The sequence below is a fragment of the Pleurodeles waltl genome, chromosome 11 (assembly GCF_031143425.1).
Source record: "Pleurodeles waltl isolate 20211129_DDA chromosome 11, aPleWal1.hap1.20221129, whole genome shotgun sequence".
NCBI classification, from domain to species: Eukaryota; Metazoa; Chordata; class Amphibia; order Caudata; family Salamandridae; genus Pleurodeles; species Pleurodeles waltl.
The window spans coordinates 747,162,108-747,170,669 of NC_090450.1; positions in this window are offsets into that span (position 1 = coordinate 747,162,108).

Here is an 8,562-nt window from a genome sequence, read left to right on the forward strand (position 1 = left end):
TGCCTTATTTCACAGGGGCACCCGTTTCTCAGAGCTAGCTCTCCTCTGAAATCAAGCTCTTGAATTGTATGCCAGCAATATTAGGTTATTTGTTCCTCGTCGGCAGCGGTCAAAGTGCATTACAAAAACAAAGAATAGGAACTGTGCTCAATGATGGAGATGGTGGGTGATCGTGGGGGCGGAGTCAAAGTCGTGACGTAAAAAACAAAATATTCTGTATCATGTTTTCACCTTCAGGTAACCACATATAAAAACAAATGCAAATTAAGTTAATCAGCGGAAATGTTCTATGGTACATTATGAAACCACTATTAATGCACTGGAGCGGTCTGTGTGTGCAACCAGGGAGCCGAGGAATTGAATTATGGTTGGTTCAGTGGGCTGTTGTGACTTATGTATGTTTAGTGTTAGAAGGTTCCGGTCTGTGACAAAAAACACCATGAATATGTAAGTCATTATTTTAAACTTGTACTCCACAGTCAGACAGATCAACTTTATTGGGTCATATTATTACTTACCACAGAAGTAAATTACAAACATACACCACAAAACATCATAATAAAACAATGCAAAGTCATGTAAAATTATTAAAAACAGGAGTTCAATCAAAATACAAATAAAACACAATCACCAAGTACAGTGTATAAGATAACATACATTTTTAAATCCTGGCTGGGACTTCTGAGCGAAAAAGTGAACCTACAAACAAGAATGGTCATAAGTAGAATGTTACATCTAATGTTGGAACTGAGATCCAAACATAAGGTGTATTCCATATATATATATATATATATATATATATATTAAAATTGCAAATAATACATAGGATCACAACCATAATGTAAGAATGTCTGGGCTACAAGAATATTAAGGGTTGAACGCATCTGAAAGTGAAAGCACACTAAATACACATAACTGTGTAGAGGACTACCCAAGCAATTTCCAAGCAAGTTGCAGAAGTTTATTTATAGAGTTGGGATATTACTAATCAGGTGAGAACACCATTCTCAGTCATACTCTGTCCTTTTATGCACAACAGGAGTAAGGATCTTACTTAATGCTTACAGCTGTGTGCATTGCGCTGTACGCCATATGGCACTACGTGAATTACATTCATCTACACCATCCGATTGCCATTCAAGGAAGCAATCAGACTTGCAATTCAGTTTTCATCTTTCAAAGATGGCTATTCTACATTCTGAGCAAGGGAATATCCAAAATGGACTTTGTTTTCAGAGTTAGAGGTGAGATCTTTGTTCCAGTTTTGATGCATCTTGAACACCCATGAGGCTAGCAAAAGTAGTAAAACATGCAGGAACTGAAAGACTTCTCTAGTTATCTATGGAACAAAGACTACCACTGTACATAATGCAACCCTGCAAAGTACCCGTCTACTGTGTCATGACATTTTACACACTTTATATTTGCATGATATTGTTTTGAGAAAAAGCTGTACATGTTGATAGTTTTAAGAAATCCCTTGTTGCTATGTAATCTGTACACTCTGTTCAAGGCTAGGAACACAGAAAAATATATCCTAGTGCTTGCTTTGCCCATTCAGAGACAGCTTCTAACATCTAGACATATCATTGCATCAGAGTTGTGCCTTCAACACAGTGTAGTTTTGATTTGGTTTGCCCCACAGGGGTCAGAGGAGTATGCTTTCCACAACTTTCCTGGAACGATTCCTGTGTTCTACATGCAGCTCTGCTGACACTGATATTCCATCATGCAGAGAAGTTCACTCTGGACTAGCTGCCAGGCTTAGATCTCCAGGTAGGGTCTCAGACTATCCTTCTAGATCAGGCAGGGGAAGAGGGTATACCCGCTATGCTCTCAGAATGCAGACAGTAATAGGTAGGAAGATATAGATCTAAGATTACCATGGTTGGACCACTCATTCTTTTCACCATGTTAGTAACACTGGTTACAATGCTCTGTTTCACCTGTCTAATACTCACAGCTCATTCGCTCTATGCAAGAATACTATTGATTCAATAAATGTTTGAAAACCTTTATTCGTCTCTTTCTTGTGTTCACCAGGGGCACGCATGAGTAAAACAAAGAAAAGGGTAAAGTCTGTTTCCACGACTCCTGGGAGTCAGAGTGTCATGTCTGAGGTTACCAAAATCATCTGTTGCCCTGGGAAGGTTGTGGGGTCAGGTGAGTCACTGTAAGCTAGCTAGGAAGTGGGCCAACAGCTCTTGATGGTGAAGACAGAGTCAGTCCTCACGTTCTGAAGTTCTGTCATCCTAAATACACAGTCCGACCTTTTAGTATGAACTGTATCACAATTGTAGATGACCTCCACTTCCATATCTTGTGGACTGGTGCTGTAAGACTAAGAGAGCGGATTTTAGGGCAGCTAGTCTACTGTGAGGATTGCATGCCCAAGTAAGCTATTATCCATATGTTGTTTGGGAAGTCTTTCTTTTTCTTGCTCATGCTCAAACAGTGAAACAAGAGGTGGACCACCCCCACAATGTTGTGTTGTATGTATTATCATTCATTCCTACAGCAGTATGCCAGCAGTTTCTATGACAGTGCAACATGGCTGGAAAGTAGTATGAGTATGGTGCCATTGTAGTTGCAAACCAAGACCGTAAGTCCTTCAATGACTAATTATTATTCTACCCCTTCATTGCACTTCAATGCCCCAGAGGCATCATAGCTTTGTTCCTCTGTTAGACTTTTCATCGTTGGCGTGGTCTCCCTTAACGTTTTGCCTCTGTTTCCCAGGTTGGTGATGTGTGCTGGACTCTGATTTTGCTGTTTTTGTTACTCCGGGCACTTTACCACTGCTAACCAGTGCTAAAGTGCAAGTGCTCCTTTACAAAATGTATATGTAATTGGCTTATCCATGATTGGCATATTTGATTTTTTAGTAAGTCCCTAGTACGGTGCACTAGAGGTGCCCAGGGTCTGTAAATCAAATGCTATTAGTGGGCCTGCAGCACTGGTTGTGCCACCCACGTAAGTAGCTCTGTAATCATGTCTCAGACCTGCCACTGCAGTGTCTGTGTGTGCAGTTTTAACTGTAAATTCGACCTGGCAAGTGTACCCACTTGCCAGGCCTAAACATTCCCTTTTCTGACATGTAAGACACCCCTAAGGTAGACCCCAGTAGCCCCAAGGGCAGGGTGCAGTGTATGGTTAAGGTAGGACATAGAGTAATGTGTTTTATATGTCCTAACAGTGAAATATTACTAAATTAGTTTTTCACTGTTGCAAAGCCTGTCCCTCTCATAGGTTAACATGGGGGGCTACCTTTAAATATGATTAAAGTGTAGATTCCCTTTGGGAGCACATGAACATCTGCAGTTTGGGGTCTCTGAGCTCACAATTTAAAAATACATCTTTTAGTAAAGTTGATTTTGAGAATGTGTGTTTGAAAATGCCACTTTTAGAAAGTGAGCATTTTCTTGCCTTTACCATTTCTGTGACTCTGCCTGTTTGTGGATTCCCTGTCTGGGTCAGTTTGACAGTTGGGCTGGTTGCACCTCTCACTAGACAGTGACTCAAAGGGAGCTGGGGTGTCGTCTGCATTTCCTGATGAGCCATCTGTGCTAGAAGGGAGGGGAGGCTGTGCCTGCCCTCACACAATGCAGTCTCCAACCCCCTGTTGAGTGTCTGGGGCCTGGCCTGGCCAAGGCAGGATTTCACATTCAAGAGAGACTTTGCTTTGAAGTAGACCTACTTCAAAGGCGAAATTGGGTATAAGAAGGGCACCCAAAATCACAGACTTTAGAACACTTCTGGAAACCAAGAGGAACCTCTGCCTGGAGAAGAACTGAAGAGCTGAGGAAGAAGAGCTACCCTGCCTGTGACTGTGCTTTGTGGAGCTATCCTGCAGTTGCTGCTTCTGCCAGGGTAAGAGGGCAAAGAATGGACTTTGTGTGCCTTCCATCTTGTGAAGACCTCCAAGGGCTTGATTTAGAGCTTGCCTCCTGTTGTTGGAAGTCTCAGGGACAGCAAAGACTTCTCTCTGCCAGCACGTGGAGTCTCTGGAGAGACTTCTACTTTGCCCCGTGGTGCCCATCCAGTTCCTGTAACCCTGAAAGGAGCAGCTGGCAGCCTAAGAGGAAGAAATCCACACACAGAATGCCGTTTAGGGAAAAGATCGACGCAACTCCGATCTGCGGCTGAAAAATCGACACGCCGCTGGCTTGGCGACTGAAGAATCGACGCACGGAGCTGGAGAAACGACGTGCAGCATCGCTGATGGAGGCTGGTGAGATTGCAACCCGCGCTGCGTGGTTTTCGGATCATCCTGCGGCTGGACTTCCGACGCAAGTACCGATGGGTGTGTAAAAACAATGCAAGGCCTGCCCGGACCCGAGAGTGTTGACCGGATCGCCACATCGCTCTCCTGCGGAGAGAAGAAACGACGAGCCACAACCCGACGAAAGGAGAAACGATGCAAGGTCTCGCTCGTGAGTGAAACCGACGCATCGCAAGCCCTTTTTGACGCACACTTGCCTGTGTGGGTTATTTTTGATGCACCCAAGGTACATTTTCACGCTAACAGTGTTAGTGTGTGTTTAAAAGTACATGAAGACTCTTTTTGCTTTTTAATTGGTAACTTGACTTGTGTATTGTGGATTTTTGTAGTTTTGGTCTTGTTTTGTTTAGATAAATATTCTCTATTTTTCTAAACCTGTGTTGGGTCATTTTGTAGTGTTTGTATTAAGGTATTGTGTGTGTTGGTACAAATACTTTACACCTAGCACTCTGAAGTTAAGTCTACTGCTGGTGCCAAGCTACCAACGGGGTGAGCGGGTGTTAGCTGAGGGTGATTCTCTTTTACCCTGACTAGAGTGAGGGTCCTTGCTTGGACAGGTGGCAACCTGACTGCCAACCAAAGACCCCATTTCTAACCTTCTCCATTACAAAACATTTTTGGTTTGATTGACTACCTGGCTTTTCTAACATTGTCATCAGTCAAATGCCCAAAGTGATACTGCTAACCTACCTGAAGTGATATACTGCAGTTTTATTTTGTTATAAAAATAATAAAGAGATGCGTATCACACATCTAAAATGTGTAATGTTCGTTTGTAGCCACACAGCCCCTCAGGGCCAGCAGACAGCACCAGTGCAGCAGATGCAGCTGTGGTTGTAGTGGGAGTCCCTGCGGCAGCAGGGACGGGCAGTGGTAAGTCACATTGCTTGCTGATTGACCATTAATAGTATACTCACTTCGAGGGCATCATGAACCCCCCACTTTAGAAGTTACAGTGGGGTTTGAGTTCTTAATGGCCTCTTATATCTGCAACTCAGCAGACAAAAGCTAATGATGAACAATAAAAATTATGAGCTTATCGAAAAAGGAAAGAAGGATGGAAGGCTAAAAGAAAGGATGAATGAAATGGAATATCAGTGAAAGGATGCATGGGTGGGTGATAGGATGCACGGTGGGTGAAAGGATGTCTGGCTGGGTAAAAGGGTGAATTGGTGAAAGGATGTTTGTGTGAGTTAAACAAATGTTGAACGGGTGGATGGGTGGAAGAATGCATGGGTGGGCAAATGGATAGGTCGGTGAAAGCAAAGGATAGTTGAAAGGACGGATAGGTGAATGGATAAATGGATGGATGGATAGATGGATGGATGGATGGATATATGTGGACAGATGGACGGATTGGAATGGTGAAAGACTGGATGAGAGAATGTAAAGCTTAAAGGATGGGCAACCAATGGGGAATAGAACAATAAAAGGATGAATGGAAAATTACTTGGATGAAGAAACAAGGGAGCTCTTCTGGAGAGTGGTGTGCTCACCTACTTTGCTTGCTTCATTTTGAGAATGCTTTGGTTCAAAGTGGGCTGTGTTTTAATTTTCTATCTACTTCCTTGACTCACTGTTTTTGTTAAGCGAGGGAGAAATATAGCCCAACCATCACCATTAATCACCTCCCTGCCCACAGAATTGCACCACCCCTGACCTAACTGCAGCATGGTTCAAGTTGGCACTGAAGTGATGGCTGTGCAATGTGCTTTTGCTTCGGCTAAAGCAGCATTTACAAAGTTTTCAATGCATTGCAATTTGCAAACTGAACATAAGGTGTGTGTTTCACTTTCCTCCCAATGCCAACTCAGTCACCTCACTTCCTAGTACTTCACTCTTTCATTCATTCCTAAGTTCTATCCCAGCCGACTAAAAAAAAAGAAAAATCCATTCTTGGCACATTTTTCTGGCCAGGCGATTTATACATTTCATGGCTTCCATAATGGATTTACGCCTGTTCAAGTTTTTCCCTTTTGACATTCATCAACTATAGTGACTGACTAAGCCAAAGAACAAGTACAATGGCAATGATCATTAGTGAGACCCCACTATTATATAGCAAAACCTCTTCCTACTCTGCCTAATCCCTCTAACTCACCCTCTAGTAGAGTAAGTTAAGTTTCCTTTCCTTACTGCCAAGTCAATGTATTTGTTGGAAATAATTTATTTTGGGGTGTGAGGCCATGGAGTAAAGTGGAACTAATCGCCTGATTTTGAGTTATGCGGATGGGATGCTCTGTGGCAAACATGCCAAAGACAATCCATATATCCTGTTCCTTTCCCTTTACTGCAGTTCATCATTTTTCTCACTATATACTTATGGCAGACAGGATATCCACATTTTATACGTGGCATGTGTGACATAGTATTATTATTATTCACCTGCCTCTTTGGAATCAGGGTAGAAATAAAGTCCATTTGGATAAGAGCAGGGCATCTGGAATTAAAGTAAGGCAATTGTTCATTAAAGCTACCCCAACTGCAGACTTCTGAGAGTAGCAAAGTGCCCAATGTGCTAGCTAGCATGCCTCCATCTCTTTAGCACAACAAGGATACTTGTTCTCCATAGTTCAAAATGCCTTATTCATTATTTAGAGGAAAGCTATTTTTCGTTCTTGACACAGAATGTCTGTCTGGTTTTTTACTAAGAAATCCTATTAAACAAAAAAATAACTTTTTAAAATCTTGTGTGCTGTTATTGAGCCTTAACTCCTTTCAACCAATCAGTGCTTTTATGTGTGGCATATGTGGGTACAAAATGTCCCTGTGACTCGTAATCATATTACATTCCAATGGGCCTAGGAGATCAGCAATGCACTGCTACTGTGCCACTATACAATTTTGAACAAGAGTTTATACAGAGCATTGTTTACAATTTGTGTTTTTATTTTTTTATTTTATTTACTTGATACACCTAATGCTGCTAAACTACCACCAATATGGCACAGGATAGCAACCTGGTTGCGGTGGCAGAGTTTTGAAGCTATCCAGGCAGAATACCAATGGCTGGTGGTTCTGGAGGAGGAGGCGGCAGAGGCACGTGACAATGTCCTGGGCCCCAGTTCATCCAGCCAGCCACCAGTGCCTCCAACCTCCCAGCAACAATACTGCCAGTGCTGTTGGCAGCTGCCTGTAGAGCAACCCAAGCGGCCCCACCCGCTCAGACTACTAATTTCAGTACAGTGTCTCTCAGCAACTAACGCAGCTGAGCTGTCAGATGGGATGCCTGGAGGAAAACCTGTAGGCGTGCTGGGTCCACATTGAGAACGCCCTCTTCTAGCCCTATTTTATTTTTTCTTTTGGTGGGAGGGAATTTTGCTGTGGGTGGAGAGGAAAGGAATTGGGAAGGGACTGGGATTTTGCCACTTGCTGGACTAGTTTTTATGAGAATGGTTTTCGACATTGGTTGGGGATGGGATGATTTGTTTGGGGTGAGGGGTGGGCTTGTTGTGGGTGGACGGGGTGGGTTTTAAAACTTCTATTTATATGGTTCAAAATGAAAAGAAACAGTATTGTTCTGATACTTTATACCTGAAGAAGGTTTTTTGTGTTTTGCTTTTACTTTGCACAGCCAGTTTTTAAAATCTGCTTATCAAAGTGTATGTATAGTTCATTATAGCTAGATAGACCCATGTCCTACTACCCTCTGAATATATATTATTGACCATTAGGGGGGTAGGGTATGCTGTCATTGCCTAGATTGCCTACAACAACCTATGTAAACAAGTATGATCAAAGTACTTGTCTGCACTGCAGTAGACGTTAGTTACTACCTAACTACACCAGTTCACTTCAGTCCATAGTTCTCTTACCTGAATAGATGAAGTGATGGCTGCTAACTCTCGTGATCTTCCAAAACTTACTTCAGGGTTTTCCAAGGAGCCTTCTTAATGGTGCTAGTAGTAGTAGCAGGGCAGTGAGCTAACAGTGAAGGCATCACATTCACAACAAGTGAGGTCCCTCTCCCACCTAGGTGAGCTCCATCTGTAAGATTAATCAAAAGGATTATCCATCACAGGCATCTAAATTGAGCGAAAAACACAGAGTTAGTGGGTTATATGTTTATATCACAGCTTTACAAAGACTGAGAGCTGTGCTGTGAGAAAGTGAGGTGGATAAAGTTGTAAACTTTGGAAAGTGTGAAGATTCTTGACTTTACTTTGGGAGAAATGTATGCTACCCCTAGAGCTGCAGATGTATTTGGCACACAACTATAGTAGGACACTCCATAACACCCTGCAACTGGATCTGTTGTGTGACACTGTCATGCATGGCTA